The sequence below is a fragment of the Artibeus jamaicensis genome, unplaced genomic scaffold (assembly GCF_021234435.1).
Source record: "Artibeus jamaicensis isolate MK-2021 breed Jamaican fruit bat unplaced genomic scaffold, CSHL_Jam_final scaffold_916, whole genome shotgun sequence".
Taxonomy (NCBI): domain Eukaryota; kingdom Metazoa; phylum Chordata; class Mammalia; order Chiroptera; family Phyllostomidae; genus Artibeus; species Artibeus jamaicensis.
The window spans coordinates 32349882-32376310 of NW_026522059.1; the positions used below are offsets into that span (position 1 = coordinate 32349882).

The window sequence follows — 26429 nt, forward strand, 5'->3', positions numbered from 1 at the left end:
GAAGCTCTCCCTGCGTCTGGTAAAGCAAGAGGGCTCAGGTCAGATGTGCTCCCTCCAAATCCTCGCTTGACGCCTCACTGTCAAGTCATAACCTTGCTTAGCCTCGTTTACAATAGGAATAATAGTCCTTAACTTTGTAGGGCTGTTGGAAACAGTAATGAGCATGCAGTAAGCACACGCTGCTGCTATTCTCATATTTTAATTTTTATTATTGGCATTTCATTCTCGGAAGACAGCCTCTCCTCCCTTTTCTCTTCCTCTATTTTGTGATGTCTACCATCTTTGAATCAAGAGAACGTGTACTGGTTTCATCCTTCAGCTTCCTTGAAACTAAGGCATCTGCACATGACCAAAAAACAGTGTTTATAGGGCAGATCATTTATTTTGGTTAACTCATGTATTTAAGCAAATTAGCCAAATTTTTGTACTGAAATATTTACAGACAAAATCATGTGGAGGAAAATGTTACGTATTTAAGCAAATTATGTTCTATTAATCCACAGACTTCCTTTTCCCCATGGTCTTTAGCGACTCAAGCAGTGAGGATAGTGGAAGGAGATAAAACACCAGTGATGGTGGGCCAATGGAATATTACACATCCTTTCTGGTTCCTGCTTTGCAAAAAAAAAAAAAAGAGAGAGAGACATGATTTCTAGGGGTAGGGTCATGGCATGATCGGGTGCACACAGGTGTGCCTGGAAGCCTGTCTGTCCTGCAATGACTGTCTAAGCTGTTGGAGACAGACAGAAAAGCTACAGAGGCCCCTCTATTTGCACTCTTGAGCAACAAGGTTTGTAATTAAAAAAGGGTGGAGAGGTCACAAAGTTAACTCTCTTTTTTCAGAAATGCTGAATTGACCTCACCTTGAAGAGCACTATTTTAAGTCGTCATTTCATTCCAGCAATAATTGTTGGACACACCCACTGTGTGCCAGACACTCTTTGGAACGCTGGAGATCAAACAGGACCAAGCCTCTGTTCTTGAGGAACTCACAGTCCAGTGGAGAAACACTACAGAAAATGCCCACAGGCATCCGTGGTCGAGGTACCCCTTTCACGGCACAGGAGCACCCTGAGGCTGGGCTTCGTGGCTTATGTACCTTAATTGCCATGCTTAATATTCACTCACACTTAGGTTTGTGTTTTCATGGCATTACACTAATTTTGAAAGTAGTGACTTCGAGTGAAAGCTGTGAGTGTTTTTGACCTCTCAAAAATGGTTGTCATAGCTTTTCAGGTCTATTTTTGCCCTGCTGTCTCAAGTTTATGTCCTTTGTGGTAGCCAACAAGGAGACTACCACCTTGACACAGTGTAATAGTACAGGATGTACATTACCCATGATACTTGAGCTATCTGTGATTCTGGCATGCTGAGAGCAGACCTTTGATTTGGCAAATGTAGTTTTGTGCTTTAGATATTGGGATTACCTAGCTAGGGTTTAACTCTTTCTTTGTATATTTAACTTTTTTTGGCATGCCTTTTTAAATTTTGTTATAAATTTTAATGAGTCAAAATCTTGGCTAAGGCCAAAACCTGCATAATATATATGTACTGGAAAAGCCATGAGGGTAACGTTCAGATTTCTTCTGTAGGCTGGTGGTTTGTGAAGGAAGAGAGTTAGTTTTAACCTTCACCCCCACCTCCACTGCTACTCTTGTAAAAAAAAAAAAACACGCAGTAAATTAAGCAGGGCACATTAGGTGTTACATTTCATCTACGGAGTGATATCTTACACCAAGTCAACATTTGCTTTTAACTCTGGATGCACTGGACTAATTAGTTAAGAACAAGTTTTCTTTCAAATACCTCATATAGATTATTTATTTATTAAAATATATTTTATTGATTATGTTATTATAGTCATTCCATTCCCCCCCTTCATTCCCCTCTACCCTGCACACCCCTCCCTCCCACATCCCCCCCTTTAGTTCATGTCCATGTGTCTTAAATTCTTTAGTTTCTACATTTCCCACACTACTCTTGCCCTCCCCCGTCTATTTTCTACCTACCGTCTATGCTACCTACTCTCTGTACCTTCTCCCCCGCCTCCACTCCCCTGTTGCTAACCCTCCATGTGATCTCCATTTCTGCGGTTCTGTTCCTGTTCTAGTTGTTTTCTCAGTTTGTTTTTATTTTAGGTGTGGTTGTTAGTAATTGTGAGTTTGCTGTCATTTTAGTATACATTTTTTTAATCTTCTTTTTCTTAGATATGTCCCTTTAACATTTCATGAAATAAGGGCTTGGTGATGATGAACTCCTTCAACTTGACCTTATCTGATTATTTATTAATTACAAGAAAAACAGTACCTGCACAGTGGTGATAACTACAATCACCAATGTGATTTTATGTTCTTATACCAGTTAAAAATAGTAACTTCCAATTAAATTGATTTCTTGACATGATCTGTGATGGAGATTATTGACTGACATGCCCTCCCTGATAAGGTGCAAGGAGAAGTACACAGCAACACCTCAGTAATTTCTTACCAAAGAATGTTCAACCAGAATCTAATCATGAGGAAAAAGAGACAAATCTAGCTTGTGGGACATTCTGTTAGGCAACTGGCTTGGACTCTTCAAAAATATTAATGGTGTGAAAGACAAAAAGAGAAAAAAAGATGCATCAATGCTCTGCATTAAAAAGAGATTAAGGAGGCGTGGCACTGAGTGATGCGGCAGTAAATCCAAAAATGAAGAAAAGTACAGGGGAAGGGAGAAGAGGAGGAGAGAAAATATCTATAAATGAGATTTGGGAACAAATTGAAGAAATTTGAATATAACCTTTTCGTTAGATAATCCTTTTGTATTGTTATTAAGTTCCTTAAATCTAATTGTTATGAAGTAGAATGTCTTTGTTCTTAGGAGACAGGCTGAAATTTTTAGGTGTGAAATGCCCCGAGGTTTGCAAGTGTCAAGCTGTTCAAGACCAAAGTAAACATGGAGAGAAATGAACATTGCAATATATGAATTGTTGGATCTAGATGAAGGAAATATGTGTGTTGATTGTATTATTCTTTCAACTTATCTGTAGGTTTCAATTTTTTCAAAATAAAGAGCGGGGAGAAAAGGAATGTCTATTTGAGGGTAATTGCTATAGAATTCTGAAATGAAAGCATGAATCTAAAAAGGCCTTTCCAAGTGAGAGGCAGCAAACATTTGTTTGAGATCAAAGAGTAACTATTTGAGAAGCATTGGTTCAGGCAGAAACCCAAACAGTGTTCTGATTAGGGGGCAAAGGCAACGGGTATGTGTGAGAAGGGGAACAGTTACATCAGTAGAAGGAAGGCATTTCTGTTGATGCAGAGTGTTATACCCAGCTAGGAAAATTACAGCTAGGGCATTACCCAACCCTAAATCTGCAGTTCCTGGAACAGGGTAATGAACAAACATCCGGAAACAATTGGGTTTAAAATTCTAGCCAAATAAGGTAACTAACCCAGCCCGCCAGAAAGTGCCCGCCAGCAGCAGCACCCACCAATCAGGGACCCTGGCCGTTTTTAAATAAGCCAATAGCTAACCGCCACCTCTGCTTCTGTATGCCTTTGCTTGCTTGCTAGAAAATATAAATACCCAGTAGTCTGTAAGCCAGGCACGACTTCCATTTTGTAGCTCTGAGTAGCTACGTGACTCCGGTCACAGTTGGGGAGGTTCGCGCAGGAAAATCTTTGGCCATTAAATTTTTTATCAATTCGGTTCCGGACTCCCAGAGTGTGTATTTACCCGCCGATTGTCTACAACACAGATAATGAATGCAAAAATGATGTTTATTCTAAAGAATATTTTTAATTTTTAGTCTGGTAGACATCAGTATGGTAGTCATAATATCTGCTTTCTTGTTGGTCTTGCAAAACAGTTCTTTCAGACACAATGTGTCTGAAGTTATCATGCCCTGTTTTAAACATTCCAAACTTTTGAGACATAAGACATGCAAGGAAGTTCCTCTGGCAGGACAGTTCAGGCTCCATTTTAGATAGCTCCATTTATTATTTTTTGCAAAAACAAAAGATGTAAGAAATCACATGCACACAATTGTGTTGCCACATTTCACAGGTATAAATGACAACGGTTGAAACTTTGCAATGGGACTCACAAGTGTTTTGTTCTGGTGCATCCTCTGCTGTCACCAGCCGTGTGACTGGGGAATCTGCCCAAACTCTCTGTATTCATTTGCTAGGCTTCCTATAACAAACTGTGACTTAAAAGAACAGAAATGTATTGCCTTACAGTTCCGAATGCCGAAATTCAGGTGTCATTGGCTAGCCACTCCTGCCTTGCCTCTTCCTTGCTTCTGGTGATTTGCCAGTGGCCCTTGGCTCACGGCTGGAGCAGTTCAGTGTCTTGTTTTGTCTTTACCTAGTGTTCTGCCTCCTGTGTCTGTCCCAGTGTGTCTTCCCCTCCAGTGAGGACAGCAGTTATATTGGATTAGGGCCCACCCCAACCACCTCATTTTAAGCTTGATTACATATGCAAAGACCCAATTTTTACATAATACTGCACTTTTACGTACTAGGGGTTAAGGCTTTGACATACCTCTTCAGAGGAAGAATTCAGCCCATAACACTCTTTCTCCTTGTCTCTCCAACCCCCAAACAAGAATGGGGGATAACAGTGGAGCTGAGGAACCAAGAGGACATCTCAGGCCCCTTCTGCTCTGAGAGTCTGAGGCTCTGCGTGTCCCTAAGGAACTTGAGAGAGACTTGGTCAGGAGGAAGTTGCAGGTCATTCCAAAACAGGAGGAATACGGCCTTTGGGAAACATGACTCATGCACATTCTTGGCATAGCAGGCTATCATATTTGCTCATCACAGTTATTCTCTTTGTCCTTATTTTTATTTGAATGATCAGTTGTTGGTCAAAAGTTTAAAAAACTGTTACCCATAAAATTACATAAAATAAGATGCCAGCATTTAAAAAAAAATGTCATATCACAGGTGATTTCAGAAGTTGGATAGGCCACCAGCTGGAGCAGATTAATGAGGAAAATCAAGACTCTTCTCTGTCTTTCAGGCTAAAAAGAAGGCAAGAAAAGAAGAAAGGGTGTTCTGTAATGAGTAAGGGCAGCTGCACTTTCAAACCATCCCGCCCCTCCTGCTGGGGCAGCTCTGGGTACCTGGAGGAGGAGACCCTTTGAGGTCTTGGGGGGCGGGGGGAGGAGGCAGGGAGCAGCGTAAATGGAGATGAGAACCGCACACACTCTTTCCTGATGTCCTCGTGCTTCAAAGAGAAAACTGTGTCAAAGCCAGGGGAGGAGAAAGCACTGAGCAGTGAGTTGAAAGAGGACTTGTTCCCAGCTCCCCAGGCCCACAGTCCTCAGTGCGTCATGTGCCCAAAGATGCATCTGCCCCCCTCCCGCACCTCCCTCCTTGTGACCCAAGGTGGACACCAGGTCTATAAACCAGGACAGGGTGGTGGCCCATCTGGTAAATCTCTGACTCATGGGCTGGCGACAAAAACTTCAGCAAAGTGAAATCTCCAAAATTAAGTAGTGCCATTTTTTCCTGACTTTCAGAAATCACTCAGATAAACAATTAGTAATTCAATTATGCTGTCATTATGAAAGCCTGCTTAGTCACTTACTGCCAAAGACACTGAGAATTCACACTGTGTTGCTATTATTCTTGTCTTTCTCAGTCATTCATTCAGCAGTGGAGATTATGAGTTCATCAACCTTTCCTTTAATGCCTCTCATTTTCAAGGCCTGTGTCTTGGTTGCAGAAGATTGCCCTGTACAGGATGGAAGCCTAGATGCGATTTCCTTAGGTGTTACAGCAGCTGCACTCTTTTATGGCTCTATGTGACTTTGCAAGTGATTTCAATATCTTTTCATTTAAAAACATAGTTCATACATAAGTCTCAACTCTTTTTTAATTGATTTAAGAGAGAGAGGAATAAGGAAGAGAGAGATAGACATCAATTTGTTGTTCTATTTATGCATTCGTTGGTTGATTCCTGTGAGTGCCATATATATATATATATTTTCCAAGATTGCATTGTGAATCACATGGAGTCAAGAAAGGTACCACCTTGGCAGCCACAGAACAAGGTCCAGCCGGGAAGTAATGAGATGGATATGATGACAACCAGTCATAGTTCTTTATGGCCACGCATTGTGCGCCTCTGAGGTTTACAATATAAAGCAAAGTGGAAGAGAAACAAATGTAAATTATATGTATTGCACTTGTTATAGACATTGGGATCTACTCACCAAATCATAGAATTTCAGTATCTGGAGAAGACCTTAGATATCAGTTGTGGATACTTATTTTATCAATTCCACATTCCCTCTTCTATCCTAATAATGTCTCAATTTTTTTTCTGCATAGCAAACAACCCCCAAATTTAGTGACTTAAAAAAACAGTGACTGAGTAACTCAAAGCTCTGGGTATTGACATTTTGCACTAAGCTCAGCTAGGTGGTTCTGCTGCTGGTCCCACTCGGGCCCACTCTTGTGGCTACAGCCAGCAGGCAGTGATTGCACATGGACAGCCTCACTCACGTGTTTGTGGTGGGCTATGGCGCAGAGGTAACTCTACCACGTGTCTGCAGCACCCAGCAGGCTACCCCAGGCTTTTCGCTGACCACCGGGTTCCAAATGCAGCAAAAGAGAGCAGACCCCATCGAACAAATTATTTTTGATCCTGTTTGTGTCTCATTTGCTAATGTGTCACCACTGGCCAAAGCGAACTGCAAGGCCAAGCTCTCATGCCCAGAGGTGAAGAGATAAGATTCCATCTCTTGGAAAGAACAGCACCCTAAATGGAAATACGCATCCATTTGTTTTTATTTGGAAACGAGGGTTCCACCCTGACGGCTTCAGCCGGGATCCCCTTAGTATTCAGTAGTGCCTAGAAATAGAAGGGGGAATAGTTACGGGCCCATGTGCATGCAGGACCGAAAAGCCTCCTAAGGGAAGGGAGAATTCACCCCAAGGGAAGAGAGGTTGTTCCAGATTGTTCAAGGACACTGAGTTAGTAACGGGTGGGCGTACCCCAGCACAGCTCTTGTCTGTCCCTCACCTGGTTCCCGCCCTGCACCCATGGTCAATGCCCAAGACCTGAGAAGAGGTTACAATAAAAAGAACAGAATAGGGTTTCAGTTGAAGTCTCTAGAGAAGACTGGGGATTTAAGAGGGTGATGGAAACATTCTTCATCTGGGTCTCCTCTGGTAGGGAGGGGAGCAGGTGGGCTGGACCCAGCCCACTTCCGACTAGCATCGACATGGGAGAGGAAATCAGCCTCGGGCAGGCATCCAGAAGTTTGACACCTGCTTTGATGGAATGTCCAAGGGGAACTCGCAGCCCCAGCAGGTCCAGGCAGGAGAGAAGTTTCATTTTCATGCACACACAAGACATTCAGGTCTCGCAGATGAACTGAAGGACACTGAGGGAACTGGCATTTCCACAAAGCATACAAGCCTGGAGCCAGAGAGACATTTCTGGGTGACTTCAAATCAAATCAAATCAAATCAAATCAAATCAAATCAAATCATGCATGTGACTCACCTTATTCTTCTATCAGGCAACACCAAAATAGACCAGTGGCAATATTGGAATCTTAGCTGTAAATTCTATAAAAGTGTATTGAACCCATCCAATGTGCCAGGTGCCATTCTGGGCTCTAGGGATACTGAGACAGTGAGGTACTCACTTTCCTCTCAAGGAGTTACAAATATTTTGTGGGAAAGAAGCAAGTAAACATATTCACTATGATACAGGAGCTTGTTCTCAGCTTTATATGTTCATAAGCTCAATCTTACTAGTTCCAATGGAAACAGCACCCCGAAAGACTGATTCACAGTAACCATCCTCATGAGAGACTGATGTGTAACCCTGGTGCCATCGTTTTCAGTTTTCAGTGAGACCTGTAGTAACAACAGCTTTGATTTTTTGAGCACTCTACTATATAGGGGCACTGTTTTAGGCATTATGTGATTTAGTCTTCCCAATGACCCTTTGAGATAAAGTGCTATTATCATCCCCATTTTACAGGTAAGGAAATTGAGTTGCAGAGCTTTGAAATAATTTGCCCAAGGTCACACAGCTGCAAAGTTTCAAACTCAGTAACCATGCTCTTAACCATCTGTTGTTGCCTCTTGCCAGATGTGCTGGATGTTCGTGCTGGCCACTCAGTGGTTTCTGTTCCTCTGTAGGAGGATCTACACGCAAAGCAGAATTATAATTAGGAAATAGCTCAGTGAGTACAAAGGCAGAGCAAGAAGAGTCGGCAACATAAATTGAAAGACATCAAGACACGCAGCACTGTGAAAATACACCCACTGCAGTGATCAGGCAATTGAATTTGGGGAGTCATAGAACCCCTTCCCCTGGATGCTGCCAACTTCTGCCTTCCCGTGCTTGTGTTTATTTTCTTCCTAACACTTTTCTTTATAATTTTGTGCAGAATGGCAGCTTCACTGTCATTAACACAGTCCTTCTTTTGACAGTATAATATCCACAGTCATGTTCTTGATCTTCCTGTTCGGAGTCTAGAGATACTTTGTGTTTAAGTTGATTGATTTACTGCACCCTTCCACTGGGGGATGGCTTGACTCAGCCACATTCTATCTTCCCTTCTCTTCTCATATTTTATCTAAATCTTAGGATTTTTTTTTTTTCTTTGCCACCACCGCCATCTAAACTGGATTAAAGTGGTAGACCTTCTGGATCTTCCAGCCAGAAACTTTCTTCTCTCCAGCCGAGCCTCCGCAGGCATGCTGCCACCCCGAACAGCCGCCTCCCGTAGCTGCCAATTGACTCAGCCTGGCACTGGAGGCTCTTCCTGATATGGCCCCACCCTTGCCATCAGCATTTCTCCCTGCCCTGAATCCTCTGTCCTTCAGCCTCTGCTGTGTTTGTCCTACGACCTGGATACATTTCCTCACACCTCTACCTACGTCTCTTCCTCTGAAACCTTCTCTCTTAAGGCTGGCTGCTGGTCTCCTTCACTGCCCCGTCTCCCATCAGAATCACTTTCCCTTCCAGTGCGCCCCCTGCTGCCGGACAGCAGGACTCAGTCCAGCTCACATTGTGTTTAGCTCTGTGGTGATGGAGTCACCACCGCACAGGCCTGGAGTCCTGCCACCTGGCTGCCGGTTTGAATTCCTTTACCCCAGTATTGCATAACCTGCTATCCACTTACCTGCCTCTTTCCCCGTTTGACTGTGCACCCCGTACCCCCAGGCCTGTGTCTGATACCAGGATCTCCTTGGCCCTTAGCTGAGTTCATGGCATGAGAAGCCCCAGTAAATGTTTCCTGAAGGAGCCAGAGACAGAACTAATTAATCCCAGTTGCTCTTTTTCTAAACAGTGTGACCTTGGGAAAGTTATACAACCTCTTATATAGAGGTAATATAGTCTCTAATGTTGTTTCCTTACTTATAAATTGGGATAATAACATCTGTAAAGTTGATTGAGAAAATGTATTTTTTTCATTGTAAATGCTGGGGTGGGGGAGTGACTATGAGGGAAGATGTACGTCACATAAATGGTGAGGAACAAGACTTGTAATAATATTCGTTTTAATAATAGCTACAACTGTATTTTTTCAACTTTGTTATGTGCCCTGACCAGGAATCAAACCTGCAAAATTTGATGTGTGGGGAGATGCTCCAACCAATGGAGCCACCCAGCCGGGGCCTGCAACTTCTTCCAATAGCTGTCACATACCGTGTCCTAGACCATTAAATCGTTAACTACTCCCAACTCTTTGAGGAAGGGATGATTGTACCTATCATACAGATAGCAAAACTGAGCCCGAGGAAGTGAAGTACTAGCCAAGCGGCAGAGCTGGGATTCTGATGGTGCCTAAGAAGCTAAGCACCGCCATTCTGGGTCCCGACTCAGGGAAGAGCTGGTCACTGGCTCCAGGGAGGCGTGGAGCAGAAGACCTGGCCTGGGCTGTCCTCATTTCACATTTATCCCGAATAAGTTGGAAGACAGCGGGCACGGTGTGCTACAAAGACCAGAGGAGGAAACCAAAGCAGTCCTAACAAAGGAGCTGGTGCGGAGCAGGAGAGAGGAACTGAGACTTGGTTTGGGGAAGTGCAAACTGAATTTGCCACAGGGAGCTGGCTGATCCACAGCCAGGAGAGAGGACAGGAGAGAAAGGAAGGAGAGCCGGGTGGCAGAAGTGCAGCGAGGTGGGCGCTGAACAGAGATGCTGCTGTGTGACCAGATGAGGCAGAGCAAGGCCAGGGCTGTGGTGGGCAGCACTCACTGCAGTGAAGGACGCAGGGGTCCGCTCTCTGTTCATATTCATAGAGGGGAGTCCACACTTGGGGTCAGTGCGCACGCGTGCACACAGGCACACACACCCCTGCACTTTGATATTCAGCCCCATCACATCCCTGAATCTTTTTAATGTTCTTTCCAAGTTTTGCCTCCATATTTCCTAATGTCTCTAAGAGAAGCTGCATTTCTAGACTGTGGGGTACAGGTCAGAGAGGATGGGGAGGAAACAAGGAAGGGACTGAATGCAGTAGCCCTCAGCCACACTGATGAGCTAGTTCTTCGGGCAAAAGCTCTGATCTTTTCAGTCCAGTGAATTTCCACCGGTCTGCCACAAGAATTTTTAACACACACAATACCTGACTGCGTAGTCAGGGCACTGACCTCTTTTCCTTTAGATTGTCAAATAGAAAAATGACAATAGCCAACACAGCAAGAGCCCCCTGGTGTACATGAATAAAAATTGTGCCTATTATTTTTCATCAGATTGGCAAAAAATATTATAATTTTTGCCAAATTCTGTGCTGCAGAATTTTAGTAATTGGTTTATGTGGGACATGAGATGGAAAAGGTTGAAAATTGCTGTTCTAGTCCATCTGGGAGAAATGTTACTTAGTGGTTAAAGGTAAGACCTGGGTTTACCTGTGTCTTCACCTTTTACTACCTAAGTGAAATGAATTATTCTGCAATCTCTAAGTCTATCTCCTCATCTGTGAGATGGAATAGTAAGAGCACCTAGCTCACAGGGTTAAGGGGAAAGTGAAGCAGAAAAGGCTGCCCCTGTGCAAACTGGGTCCTTCCTAAGCGGGCATCATTGTTCTCTTTAAATCTGCCCAGGGGTTAAGAGCCGTGCACTCACAATTTGTCTGTGAACTTCACTTTCGGATGCTTTTGGATTTGGACAAGCCAGGCTTTGCAAAAATTGATAGATTGAAAAACAAAACAAAACAACAACAAAAAAACCAGTGTGATTGCTTTCTTCTAAAGCTTTAAAAAATTGATCCTGACCTTTGGTGGGATGGGTTGAGGGACAAACAGGCTATAGAGCCATATCTCTGGGTACCTCCGGGGCACTGCTGCCTGCCATACCTCCTAAGGCTTGGCAGTGCTACTCAGACTGACGTAGTTTTTACTCCCAGCAGAAGTATACACACACTGTGGACCTGCTCAGGAGAAAGTGAGGGGGAAATAGGGTGAAAGTCCCTGAGGGTTTCCTCGTTCTCCTTATCTGGGGAACTTAATACAGTGCCTGCTGGAAGCCAAAGAACGGTACTGAGCACTCTTGGACAGCTGATTCCAGGAAGGAAAAAGGGACATCTCTGGCCTTCCAGCTGGAAGAGCTTTCTAGAGTCATCTAGTCCAGCCTCTCAAAGGCTCGCGTCCAGCTTTGCTTGTCTGCAATCTCCAGACACTGAGAAAGAACATACCTACAGGAAACGGCTCCAAGTGGCTAACTGGGCTCAAATTTAAAAGCAGAGCCTAGCAGCCATTTGCACACAGAGTCCTCATGCAAACTGCACTTCAGGAGAAGCCTGCACTGAACTGCCTGCCTGCCCTGTGCTTCTGCCATCTGAGCCAGCCCTCGTGAAGGACTTCCTGCGACAGTACACTTCAGTCCATAGGCCTCAGGCTTTCCCATTTAATCAGTGCTGCACAGCTCTATTTCCCCGCCCCCATCAGCATCTTCACTGACCAATCAGAGAGGCTCTGATGATCAATAAATGGGATCTCTGGGTAGAGAATGTACCTGGAGCCTCCCTGTCCCTTTATCCTTCAGGCTTATCCAGCAGGTATGCTTAGAAGCTGATCTGGAGATCCTTCTTTGAAAACTTTTCTCTGCTTAATTATCTGATGGAAATTTTGAAATGTTTTGTCAATTCCCAAAGAAAGCAGTGGGGGAAGACAGAGTTACTGCTGCTCAGTCGTAAGGAGATGTCTAGGTGGCCCACAAGGCCGGTCAGCCACGGTTCTCTCTGGCATAGCACATGCCCCTGGGAGCTGTGCAGTCTGAGGCAAGGCACACCACCTCCCTGGAGGCTCCCTTACTTCAGTAATAGGAATGTTCACAGCTGCCCTACCTGACTGATGTTGTGCATCGTGGGGTGAAACGGCACAGTGAACAGCAAAAGGCTTTGTACAGGCAACAAGCCATACACACGCAAAGGATAATTACTGTGCTGTTATGGCTGCCTGCCCTTAACTGGAACCAGTCTGGAGAATTTTATTTCCCTAGGTAAAAACTTCTTCGTTTCCAAGTTACAATGATTAAATTCCCTCAAAACAGGACTCGGCCTTGATCTTCTGTTCTCACTCATGGGAATACGGTGTCTCTTGGAGGCAAGTCTAAATGTTATCTCTGTACCCACCGGCACTAAAAAAAATGTTTCTAGATGTTATGTCCTTGGACCTCAAAGTTATTATCCACAAGAGTCTTTGGCTCTGCAGTTCTGCAGAGCTATTCTGCACCACACAGAGCTGGCCATCTTAGGAAGCCTAGCTGGTATTCGAAGGCTCTTTCAGGAAAGATGCAGGGACTTCAGGGGATAGAGCTGAGAGCACTTCACTGTGCTTACTGATCAGTCTACTCACAGAGTCATAAATACTAAAGTTGGAAAGTCATCTGGACCAAACTCCTTGTTTTAAGATGAGAAAATTGTGGCTCAAAATAAATTAAGGAAGTAAAATAGGTTTACTAATAGGTTAAGCAGTTCTTTTTGAAAAAATTTGATTTTCTGATTTTCAGGCCAGTGTTCTTCCTACTACATCATTAATACTGTGGTCAACATCGACGACCACCGCATCAGCTACTGTTTCCTGAACAGGGAGTATGTACTCGACATTGTACTAAGTCATGTATCTACTCATATATTCACTCACTTATCTGCTGTAGAAACCAGTGTGGCAGACATTGTTCCTACTTTACAGATGAGGAAAAGGAAGCTCAGAAATAGCGATTACCTGCCCAGAGTCAGGGCGCTGATGTGTCTGTGAGTTCACAGTGCAACGTAGGAAGGGGAACATGTTTTATGGTTGCTGCTGCTGTTTATGTGTAACACTGTGTTTACATTTTTTAAAAAGTAAGAGGTGAAAAATTGTTCCTCACCCCAAATATCGAGGGCACCTAGAACATACACTCTGAATTGAACTGTCACAGCCCCCCCAGTGCAGCCCGACCTCGCATAGAGGGTGGGGCGCTTCCACGTTGTTCCGCATGCCAAGCTGCTGAAATTCAAACACCAGATGAGTCAGAAGAGAAATGGCGGGCTTTTGGCCGCCGTGAAAATGCTCATTTCTCTGATTGCTCAACAGCAAAACATCAGGGCCAACTAGTTTGCGTGCTAAGACTGTTAAAAGCATTTTTCAGCCTTAATGTTGCTTAAAAATAATGAAACCAACCTCTGCTGCCCCTGCCGAGGTTTCCTTTTTAAGATCCCACACTTGGGCTTTTTCTCCTCTTTTTTTATGGGCGTTATGAGGAGAAACTCTCCAGGCCCACAGGCAGCAGTTGCCACCACAAATTTGCCTGCTTCTTCCTCTCAGTAATCATGTGTTTCTAACTTTTGTTAAAACGTATAGTTCCTCCCTAAAGGCTTTCCACACTCTGTCACGAGTTAGGGAGCTTGAATTTTAAAACTCTGAAGTCTATTTAATTATAACGCAAAAGATCCTAGAACGTCTTTCAGAAACTCTGTCCTCCCTAAAATGCTAATTGCTATCTTTAAAAAATGCTATGAATGAACGTCTTAAAAGCATCTGCATAAATTCTTGAAATTTCTCCAGTACAAAATAAAAGCATAATAAGGAAGAGAGAACAGCCATCCCCCAAATCAGCCCAGGCTCTTCAAGGACCACTAGAAACTGTACAAAATTTGACAAGAATTTTAAAAATATAAAAACACTCCCATGGTTGATTATTGACGCTGTATCAGAATGCGGTATGTGACGTTCATGGGAAAGAGGATCGTGGTGTTCATTTAACAGGACATTAAAGAGCAGAGTGACCTGCCATCAGTAAGGTCCACATCACCACCCTTGCTTGCTCTGTCTCCTCCATTCATTTATCCCGTGTTCACCTATCTGTCCATGCCCAGCATTTCAACACTCAGACACTGGCGTTCCTACTACGTTCTAAACTCTTGAGATCCAAACCGAAACTGTCATGGTCTACACCCTTGAGAACTGCTCTGTCAGCTGGTGGAAATAGACACTACACAAATCGGTATGATAAGCTGCGATGCCTGCCACAATGGAGACGGGCACAGAATGGAATGGGGCTCAGGTTGTGTGCCATTGGGGACTCAGGGATGGATTTACCTAGGAGGTGATACTTGAGCTGGAGCTTAAATGCCAACCAGCAGTTGGCCAGCCAGACAGAGAAAGCGGGAGGGGCACTCCGGGTGATGGGAAACAGTGGGTGCAGGTGCCACAGATGCATGAAAGACTAGGATGGTGGTGTTGGTACCGGGCAAAGAGAGGCAGGAAGGCTGGAGGCAGATTCTGAAGGACCTTTTATTCCAGGCTAGGAATTAGGAGTTTTAGGTAACTGGGAACGCGAGAAGAATATCAAGGGGCGACGTGCCCTGCAGCTATACGTTAGAAAGAGAGCTTGGCTAGAATATCAAGGGTGAGTGGGAAGGAGGAAAAGCCTAGAAACAGAGACCAGTAAGGATTACAGGGTTGCAGGGCTACCCTGGTATATATATAAGTCAGGGTTCTCCAAGGAAACAGAGCCAGGTGTGTGCGTGTGTGTGTGTGTGTGTGTGTGTGAACAGATTTATTAGTAGGAGTTGGCTCATGTGACTATGTAGACTGAGCAATCCAGACCCAGAATTGATGGTATAGCTCCAGTCCAAGTCCAAAGGCACGAGAACCAGGAGAGCCAATGATGTAATTTCCTGTCCGAGTCCCAGTCCAAAAGCAAGAGAAGACCCATGTCCCCACTCAGAGACAGGCAGAGAGAGAATTCTTTCTTACACAGCCTGTTCTTCTGGTCAGACCGTCAACGGATTGGATGATGCCCCCGACGCTGGGACAGCAATCTGCTTTCCTCAGTCTGCACATTCCAATGCTGATCTTATCCAGAAACATCCCCATGGGCTTATGCAGAATAATGTTTAACCAAAAAAATCTAGGTAGGCACGTTGGCACATTAAATTAACCACCAACACCCCCAGTCACTAATTTCCTTATTCCTCTCTTTCCAGAATGGTCTCCCCCTAAAGTCAGTCTGGGTCTGCAACCAGCCTGCTTGAAGTCCCCTGCTACCTTCAGGGTATAAGGTGAGCTTTCTGGTCGGGGCAGGCCCTTGTGGGTGAGGGGCCTCCTTTCCAGTTTCCACAGGTCCACGTTCCCTCACCAGGCATCCTAGCCACACTACCCAGGTCACCCCAGAAGAGGTGGTATGCTCTCTCCTTCTCTCCCCTGGCAGCGCCCTCTACCTGAACACCTTCCTCTCCCTACTTGCTTTCCTCTCCCTACTCCCTCCCTTGGCTAACTCCTCATTCATCTTCGAGACTCATTTTAGGCCTTTCTTCTGTTTCAGAAAGCCTTTCCTGACTTGGCCTTTCCTCCTCCATCCAGTTTAAGAATAGCAGCCATATGTTCCAAAGCATTCCCTAGTTTGCTGCTATTTGGCTTTTTTCCCACTGTAATGTGATAATAACAGAAACTGCTCACTGGATTTGAATATTCACCATCTGCCAGGCTCCCTGCTAAATGCTGTACATGCATCACCTCATGGAATCCTTGCCACAACCGTTGGTGGTGGGTACCACCAAGGCTGCGACCAGCAAGTAAGAGAGATGGGATGCAAAGCCAAGGAGTTGGACTCCTAAGCCTGTGCTCTTAACCCCTGCACTATACAACCTGAGTTTACTCCCCTAGACCATGTGCACTGGAAGGACAGAAACGCTCTTTAGTTTTGGATATGCAGTGCCTAGCACGATGTCTACCTCGCATATACAAAAAAAAGTTTGTTGAATGAGTGTAAATGAATGAATGAATAAGTGCCAACGGGAGAGTTTGTATGTGCAGACAGCAAACCTCAAACCTGAAATTTTCACACCAGTGACTTTTCCTTTTAGCAAGTTATGTTATTACGAGCTGGTAACCCTAGTGAAATAAACACCAACCATATGGAAGGATGTTTTGATTTTTATTATAGAATTTAAAGAATAAAGTGTAAGATTTACTGATGATGCCCCTCTATGTGCTCCCATTTTCCCTAACATTCTGTAACATGGGAACACTGAGATGTGTTCATTCAGCCCCTACTCCATTAAATGGTCAGTTCTGGGAGGAAGAGGCCAGTCTGCCTCGTTCACCGCCACATCCCCAGTATAGTTCCTGTCTCACATTGTAACTATATGCAGTATACATGTGACTATGTGGACCTATGAATGATGGCTATGAGCTGGTTCACTCTACTAGTTACATGAAAGGCAAAGATATGTTTCTTGATTATAATCTTTTATGTCACCTATTGTTTTATTTTAGAATCAAAGAAATTGAAGTTTTAAAGGCCTTGTAAGTCATTTAGTGCAGTGTTTTTTCAACCTTAGATGCTTGTCTGGGAGACTTACAAAATACTGATGTCTGGGTCCCCCCCAGAGATTCTGATGCAATTGGTCTGGAATGTGACCTGAGCTCTGGGAGTCATTAAAACACCTTGGGTGATTTTAATGTGCAGCCAGAGTTAAAAAGCAACCTTTTATGGATAAGGACGTTGAGGCCCAAAGAAGTTAATTGCCCCGTGTCACACAGCTAATTGGTGGCAAAGGACAGAAACCCAGGTTTTCTGGCTCTGGGGCCAGTGTTCTTCCTACCATCCTGTGTTTTTCAATCTTGGCTCATTCACAAAACACTGTATCAATCCAGCATTTTTCTCTAAAGAAACTTGCTTTTTAACATTTAACTTGTTTATTTTCTTTAGATAAAACTGCCTGCTAAAGACGAACCTGAAACTTACTCTCTCCTTAAAAAGAACAGCAAGTGATAGAGAGGAGTAACCATGTAGCTCTGGTTAAGTTAAGGTGTTCCCTTCAACATATGAGGAGCACCTCAGACGGCCCTGAGTGCCAGGTGGTCCGCTCAGTGCTCTGTGAACTGCCGGCTGCATGTACAATCGGAGGTGCGGCTGTTCCACTGTCCTCTGTGCAATGGCCATCTAATGAGAAGGGTTAAAGATCAAAATACACTAAGGGTAGAATTCCAGCAAAAGACCTGTAAATAATGGGTGAGAAAAGAAAAACACAGAACCTTCTTTGGGTATGCTAAAAAAAAAAAAAAAAAGAAAGAAAGGAAGAACTCACTAAGAACTTCTTTTGAGTTTAAGACTGTTTACAAACTATTGAGTTATCAGGTTCTGATGTTGATTACAAACCAATGCACAGTTACTAAGTCCTCTCTCCAGGCAGAAAAAGCAAAAACAAAGTGTGGAATGAAAATAGAAGATGAGGGGATGGAAGATTGGGCTGGGACCCTTCAGCTAAGTCCAGTTTGATGAGACCACATTTCCCAATGCAGATTGTTATTTTCCGAGGCAAAAGTTATCTAAGCAGGCACACCTCAGTGGCATGAACCAGTGGTACAGGACAAGTTAGTAGGGACACTTGCCTGATGTAGGTTTCCTCACAAGAAAACGTTTGCTGGAACAATTCGTATTCTTTCTGTCACACGCAGACTGACAGGCACTCATCCATTTCTTTTCTGTAGGCTGAAAATGTCTTTGCCTTCTTGGTGCTGTTTAAAGTGGTGTGATCAAAGTGGGTTCAGCGCTTAGTCCTTCCTGCAAAAAGCCAGCTGGGGTCTGTGGTTCTACCACAGGGGGCGAGCTCTAATTGAGCCACTTCCTTTTCAACACATCTGCTGGGAATTCTCCCCTGAAAGGAACTAAAAGGCTTTAACTTTATGAATCATCAAAGCTTTTTCTTATACATGATGTAGAATAACCTTTTCTTTTCAGAAGGCCTTCTTCAATAGCCTCCCAAACCTCAGGATGTCACCAAACGGCATGTGCGTGGTGTGCAAGAAGAACAAAGGAGAAAACTATTCTAAGCTGAGCCATTGCATAACACCCTGTATTAAACTCTTGACCCATAAAACGCTTACCTGCTTTGTGGAGTTTAAAAAAAGCAGAATGGTGTTCTTTTTTTTTTTTTTTTTGGAAAATTGCTTTACAGTTATATTCCTGTTAGAATTCCAATTATTCTATGACTCAGTATATGTCTAGCTTTTTAAAAACTTCTTTTTTGTAGGGGTTAGAATATGAAGAAGTTATTTTCTCTTAAGAAGTTTGTAAAGAAAACGTTTATATAACAATGCTGTGCTGCATCTTATAAAAATACACTTTTATTTCATTATTTGCAATACATTGTTTTAAAAACTATGTTTTTGTGTTGAGCCGTACCTATAAAAGTGATGACCATTTCTTTTTTGGGTGCATTTGACAACATGGTAATGCACTCCCACTTAAGAATGAACTGATGTTTATGGCAGAGCAGAGAGGATTCAATGTTCACTTCATCAGTCCTTAAATTAAGGCTTCTGCAGCAGGGGATGAATCAGTGTGAAATTTTTCTATATACAAGGAATTAATTTTTCCTAAATTTTACAAAACCCTAACATAGGTACTTTTTAATCTGTAGCAGAGACCGGCTAGATCAGCATTCTCACTTCCACCTTCCGAGTACATGGCTGGGCTACTCATCCCAGCCCTTCGGGCAGATTGCAGGGGCCTTGTGACTAGTTCCGGTGGAGGGAAAACACTCGGAAGTGAGGTGCTCACCTTCAGGCGCAGCCCATAGAATCTCTGCCCCCTACTCCACTCACCAACTGAACCGCAGAGGATCCAGGCAAGGGTGCTGAGGCCAAGTTGGGAGATGAATACCCACGCACCAATCGTAAACGTCCGCAACACTGAGCTTTGAGTGAGAAGTGAACTTACATTGTGTTAAATCACTGAGATTTTAGAGATTTTCATTTTTGTGGTTGCTTTTAGCAATGACTACTGCTATGTCACCTGCTTGTCCTTTCTTCTCTTCGTCTCCTGCTCTCATTTATTTGTTCCTATTGTCTTTATCATGTGATTATGTTTTTCTGATTCAATAACCAAACCAAACTACTTTTACTGGTTTTGGGATTGAGGCCTTAACAGTGTTGAAATAAGCAGATTCAATGAATTTAATTAGGAGAAAAAGTTCGATCAATTCAACTTTTAAAAAGTTTACATGTGAAATATCTGGGATAATTTTTTTTATTAAACAGCTTTTTATGTAAATTGGTAACATTGATCTAGTGTCAAGGTCACAGAAGAGCCACGAGGTAACTGTGGTAAACGCAGTTACCTCGGTGCTGGGGATCCAGCAGACGCGTCCACAGCCACCATCCTCTGGTGAGGAAGGTCCATGTGCACAGACCTGACCACAGGCGTAGTCTGCACTCTCAGCCAACTCTCTTGACTTGAATGGCTCCGTGGCTTCCAGTGTGCAAGCCGGACACTGTCCAGGTCAGGCATCTGTGAGAGCTGGCCAGAAAGAAATTAGTGCAGCCTATGACTAGGTGAGGATTCCAAAGAAATTAAGAGTTTCAAAACAGCTTTAAAAAAATCCAAAATGGAAATTACAATCTGGTTTTGTGTAAGCTATTTTCTTGTAGACTCAGTATAGCAATTAACTGTCCTCTTACTTGTTTTGCTTCAAGTTGGTGGCTTTCAAACTGGGCTCAGTGAAGCCAGTGCAGGGACTGTCTCAAGAAGTGGGGGCTTCAGGTAACTCATTCCAGATTAGACCAGAATAGCTTTCTTTTGATCTTTTACAGTTGGGTTTCTGCATCAGCCATTTATTTTCATGTGAGAGTGGGGAAGGCCCCTCGGCTGTGAAGGGTTGCAGACCATCTCTTTACATTACTTTACCCTCATAGTTTTAGTCATGCATATACCCAGAGTGTCCAAATCTGAATCTACAGCTCACTGCTCTTCTGAGCCCTCCACTCTCAGTCCCACTCCCTTCACCACCCCCTCTTCCTGAATGCCTCATAGCTGCCTCCTCACAACGGTCCTGAAATAGAAGCATTATCCTGCCCACCCCTGTTCCTGCCTTACTGACATCAGCGTCCACATGACTGCTCAACAGAAAGCTCTGCATCATCCTGAACCCCTTTCCTCTCCCTTCCATATCTGATCAGTCACATAGTGCCGTTCAAAAACTGGCCTAATTACCTATTACACAGGTACTCCCTCTCCATCCTCATTGCCGCTGCCTTCCTGAAGGCCTTTCTTCATCTGGACGGTTACAGTGGTCTCTAGGGGCTCAGCCCCATGGCTGCTGGATTTTTCTAAACTACAGTAGAAATCATAATATCTACTATTTACTCTTAGCTTGGTAGTTACCAAATCGCCTTCATATGCATTATTATGCCTAAGCATCCCAGCATCCCAGCAAGAAGACTTTGTTATTATTCTTAGAACAGGAATTTGAGAACTCAGAAAATTATTTTCTTCGGGCATCCTCGAAAAGTCAGAGAGCGGACTTCCGCCAAGATGGAGGCGTAGGTGGAAGCACTGTACCTTCTTGCACAACCAAGTTTAAAAACAACAAAGTTTTAGCTACAAAAATGCAGCCAAACCACAGAAAGTTGAACTACACGGAAGTCTGACAACAACAAACCCTTCAGCCAAACCGGTAAGAGGGGCAGAGCCAGCAGCAGAGCAGGATTGGGCAGGAAAGATCCACTGGACTGACCCAGGCACACGACCCAGGTGCACCAGCAGCTGTGGGTGGATCCCAGGTGTGGAGAAGCGGGCGGACCCACTGAGGGCTGATTGCAGTAACACATTTGTGTGCAGTTAAACCGGTGAAGGAGCTAGCAGTGAGTGAGACAGACCACACAGGCCCCAGTAGCGGGAATCGGCAGAGTGAACCACCATTGTCCCTCTCTGACCCGCCCCCACATACAGCGTCACAAACCAGCAACCTGGACTGCCCCGCCCTGGTGAGCAACTAAGGCTCCACTCCTCATACATAACAGGCACGAACAGATCAAAACATGGCTCAAGAACAACTCAGAGCCCCAGACCCGATAAATCTAAGCGATGAAGAAATAGCCAAACTTTCAGATGCACAGTTCAAAACACTGGTGATCAGGATGCTCACAGAACTGGTTGATTTTAGTCACAAATTAGAGGAACATATGAAGGCTAAACTAATTGAAATGAATGGAAATGCACAGGAAACCAATAGTAATGGAAAGGAAACTGGGACTCAAATCAAAGGAGTGGACTAGAAGGAGGAAAAAGATGACCAAACAGAAAAGGATGAAGAAACAAAAATTCAAAAAAAATGAAGAGAGGCTTAGGAACCTCCAGGACATCTTTAAACACTCCAACATCCAAATTATAGGGGTACCAGAAGGGGAAGAGGAACAGCCACCAGTGGAAAACTTATTTGAACAAATAATAAAGGAGAATTTTCCCAATCTGGCAAAGGAAATAGACTTCCAGGAAATCCAGGAAGCTCAGAGAGTCCGAAAGAAGTTGGACCCAAGAAGAAACACACCAAGGCACATCATCATTACATTAGCCAAGATTCAAATGAAGGAGAGAATCCTAGAAGCAGCAAGAGCTAAGGGGACAATCACCTACAAAGGAGTTCCCATCAGACTGTCAGTGGATTTCTCAAAAGAGACCTTACAGGCAAGAAGGGGCTGGAAAGAAGTAGTCCAACTCATGAAATCCAAAGACCTACATCCAAGATTGCTCTATCCAGCAAAGCTTTCATTTAGAATGGAAGGGCAGATAAAGTGCTTCTCAGATAAAATCAAATTCAAGGAGTTCATCATCACCAAGCCCTTATTATATGAAATGTTAAAGGGACTTACCTAAGAAAAAAAAAGATAAAAAAAAATGAACAGTGAAAGAACAGCAAACTCACAGTTATTAAGAACCACATCTAAAACAAAAGCAAACTAAGAGGACAGCTAGATCAGGAGCAGAAACATAGAAATGAAGATCACATGAAGGATTAGCAACAGGGGAGTGGGAGAAGGAGAAGGGGGGAGAAGGTACAGAAAATAAGTAGCATAGACAGTAGGTAGAAAATAGGGGGGAGGGCAAGAATAGTATGGGAAATATAGAATCTAAAGAACTTGAGACACGTGGTCATAAACTAAAGGGGGGAATGGTGGGGGAGAGGTGTGCATGGTGAAGGGGAATGAATGGGAGAAATAGAACAACTGTAATGGCATAATTAATAAAATATATATATATATTTTAAAATTTATTTATCTTTAGAGGGGAAAGGAAGGAGAGAGGGAGAGAAATATCAATGTATGGTTGTATATCGTGGATGCCCTGGCGGGAACCAGCCTGCAGGGAACTGGCCTGCAACCCAGGCATGTGCCCTGATTGAGAATCAAACCGCGATTGTCTGGTTCGCAGGCCTGCACTCAATCCACTGAGCTACACCAGCCCGGGCTCAAAATATATATTTTAAAAAAGTCAGAGAGCTGGTGTTTGCACTTGGGGTCTCTAAAGTTTATGCTAATGACATTTGCCATGTGACCAAACCCATGTCTGTCTTTGGCTTTAAGAGCTTCAATGCGTTACCACTGTCTACAAGAGAAGGTTGAGATCTTTTAGCACGTTGAAAAAGTCTCACTATACTTGTGTTATAAATTGAACTTCAGTGGTTAATAGTAATAGTTAATAGTACTGCTCTAGAATTATAACCCACTTTTTAGTGTAAAGCCTTGGATAAGATTATATAACCTCCATTTTTTTCAGTACAAAGAGTTTTTTACATCGTAGGACACATTGCTCTTTTTGTTAACAAAGGACTAGGGGTTCTGAAAGCAAAAGTTGCGTCTGCCTGTGGCGGCTCCACCCTGGGCCGGAGGCCAACTCCGGGCATCTCTCTGGCTGCAGGCAGATGCAGGGAAGGCCCGGGGCCAGCCACATCCAGACGCTGTGCCTATCACACTTAAATGTATTTACGTGCTTTTAGGAAAGGATCACACATTTCATTTTTACAATACCTAAAATACATAAAAAGAAAAAAAAAAGAAAGCAAGCCCTGGCTGGTGTGGCTCAGTGGATTGAGCTCCAGTCTGTGAACCAAAGGGTCACAGGTTGGATTCCCAGTCAGGGCACAGGCCTGGGTGGAGGGCCGGATCCCTGGTTGGGAACACGCTGGTGGCAACCACACATTGATATTTCTCTTCCTCTTTCTCTTTCCATTCCCCTTTCTCTAAAAATAGATAAATAAAATCATTTTTATTTTTATTTTTAAAAAGAAAGTAACTGATGAATGTTGGCTGTGGGTAGCCATTTCCCAGTCTCATCTTGGACCATTTACTTTCCATCTTCTAACCTTCATGCAACCAAAACTCTGCTACCTCTGCTGGGAAGCCTCAGCAAACTCAACTGACAGCTCCCCCCACCACTCTGTGTGCCTCTACAGCTAGACCTGGTTGGGTAGTACAGCCCTTAAGACCAGCAGTGGAATGTCCCATGGCGCTGGTCACTAGGTCTTGGAGAAAATCCCCACTGCAACAGAATGGTCTTCCAACAAGCTGTCTCAGGTCTCCTGCTTTAGGTCTCGCCTTCCCTTGCCCTACCTCCCCGCCAAGTCCTGGCACTTCTGATGTCAAAACTGTCCTCCAGGCTTGTGCTGGCTCCAACTTGCCAGGCCCATTGCTGGAGCCCCGCAGTCTGATGGCCACCTGACCTCGGCTTCCCGCCAGCGCTGTGCCCTCACCTGGCATCTGAATGGTCTCTGTTTCTAGCTTTTCTGAAGCTGGCAACTCCCAGAGACTGACCAGCAGCGGTTCAGATAGGAAGATCTTGGATTTTATCACATTTTTATGTTGTGTTTGTTTTTCTTGTCCATTGCACTGAACTCTTCTAGAGCAGAGCATTCTTGCCTTTGCTCTTCAGAGATCCTCCATATCACCTGGTTTGTTGTTTTTTAAATGTCCTTACTAAGTGCTTGTTAATTGAATAGATGATTATTTCCCAAACAAGTAGGTGTGAGTTTTGAGGACTCACACTCTGTAAGTTCTCCCAAAACTCCTCTTATACAACCATATTCAGATCAGTGGGAAGTGCACACAACCATGGTCATATATGGGTTTTCCCCCATTAAAATATAAAAGCACCTCACCTATAAATTGGTTTTTCTTCTATTAAGTCCTGATAGGTTTCTATAAATTTGACTATTTATCAATAGTCTATTCACTTGGCTTCATTCTATGCATTTTCAAGGTTAACTCTTTGGGTTTTTTGTTTTTTTCTAATCTTACTCAAGGATATTTTTTCCATTGCTTTCAGAGAGAGGGGAAAGGAGAGAGGAAGGGATGGAGAGAAGCATCAATTGGTTGCCTCCTGTATGCGCCCTATGGGGGATCATGAGGGCTTGGACCAGGAATAGGACCTGCAACCTAGGTATGTGCCCTGACCGGGAACTGAACATGCAACCCTTTGCTTACAGGGCAACACTTACAACAACTGAGCCACACTGGGTGGGGCACTGCTTCTTATTTATAGGCCCCTCAGAACAACCCTATGGACTTAGACACACACATTGTGGAATAAATTATATTTTCCAAAATGGTTGACCATATAAATAAGAGCTTTTTGTGATCCAGTTAGTTTCTGATCCTGGAGTTTATTCTGTGTGCAAGAGAATGCTTTAAGGGATTTGCAATATTTCTGTCTTCAAGGCTCACCATCTTGGAGGCCCAGTAGGCACCCTCCTTTGATGTTGTGGATTTATCTGGGAAGGTTTTGTGTGAACACCTAAGTGGCAGACTAAGAAAGAACCATGGAATTCATGTGGTCCGTCCTTTCATCCAAGGTAGGTAACCCGTCTTCACATTCCACACTCATTGCCGTAAGTTTTGTAGGAAGACCTGAATGAAGGAGCCATTATTATTCGGGCAGCTCTAAATTATTTGAGATTTCTTCCCTCTCTTCAGTTGAAATCGACTGTGTCACAGCTTCCATTTACTTATCCTAGTTCGGTACTTGGGAACTATATGGGTGTTAACTCCATCTTTCATAGGACAAATATTTGAAGAAAGCCATCATGGTTCTCGTCCCCCCCACCCCCCGCACTGATTTTCTTTTATTATTCTTCCTGGGGCATCGCTGGATCCTTCCTCATCCTAATCACTACTCTCCAAAATAAAATCCAATTTATCAAAGCCCCTTAGAACGACGTACATTCAGAACTAGACACAAGACCGTAGATAAGATGCGAACAGCACATAGTAGAGCCATTTCCTCCATTATTTTGGATACTCAATGTGGCCTTAAATTTCATTAACACCTGCATCCTTGTGTTGTTCCATAATGAGCTTGTTTGGTCACTTGGAGCTATTACTTTTTCCAGAGCATTGCTGTCTGGCCAGGTCTCATCCTCTGCATTGCCGTCGGGAATGCTGCCGACGTGTTCCATGGGTTGTCAAAATAATAATTCACATAGAACGATGCACTACATTTATTGTTCACTTGCCTTACCTATTTCAGGCACGGTAGGAACAACTTTATGTCTATTAACTCCTTCAGTCTTTAAAAGGACTCTCTTAAGACAAATATTTATTTGGTTTTACAGATGAAGGACAGGCCCATTGAGTGGAATAATCTGCTTATGACCACACACAAAGGGCTTAAAGTAGTGGGAATTCAGATCTGGGTCTCTCAGAATTGAAAGTTTTTGCTCTTAGCTATAATTCTACTCTGCCTCTTTATTCTAAGCATACAGAAAACAAACAAAATAACCCAAACAAAACCAAAAAAGGATTAAATAAGGACTCATACTGCAGCTTTGTAAGAATAAGGGAAGTGGAAGGAATAAATGAAATGGGTGTGGAGTTTTCATTTGGTTACTGTTCAGGTTTGATACTCTGAGGCATAGCATCTCATAACTGTTTTTTAAGAGGAAGGAGATATTTTATTTTCTTAATTTATAATTTGTTATTACGCTGTTTCAGTTGTCCCAATTTTCTCCTCTTTGCCCCCCTCCACCCAGCACCCTCCTCAGTAAGTCATAGATGATGTCATGTGTATCACAGTATAAAGGAAAAATGTCACAGATTCCCATTTGGAGAGATTGTACTTATGTGCAAAAGAGGCATTACATGCTCTGGGTAATGGTTTGCTTTCTAAAAAGCTTTAACGTAATTATGTGTTGCATTCAGATGAGGGA

The 26429-nt window shown here is 43.6% G+C and overlaps 1 long non-coding RNA gene across 1 annotated transcript in view; it reads left to right on the plus strand.

Moving 5' to 3' along the window:
• Positions 1-24658, plus strand: part of LOC128626704 (uncharacterized) — a 38139-nt gene extending 13481 nt beyond the window's left edge. Inside the window, exons 2-3 of the long non-coding RNA XR_008390742.1 lie at positions 15432-15506; positions 24551-24658. This is a non-coding gene — a long non-coding RNA (uncharacterized LOC128626704). The remainder of the gene's footprint in view (positions 1-15431; positions 15507-24550) is intronic.
• Positions 24659-26429: the final 1771 nt, after the last annotated feature.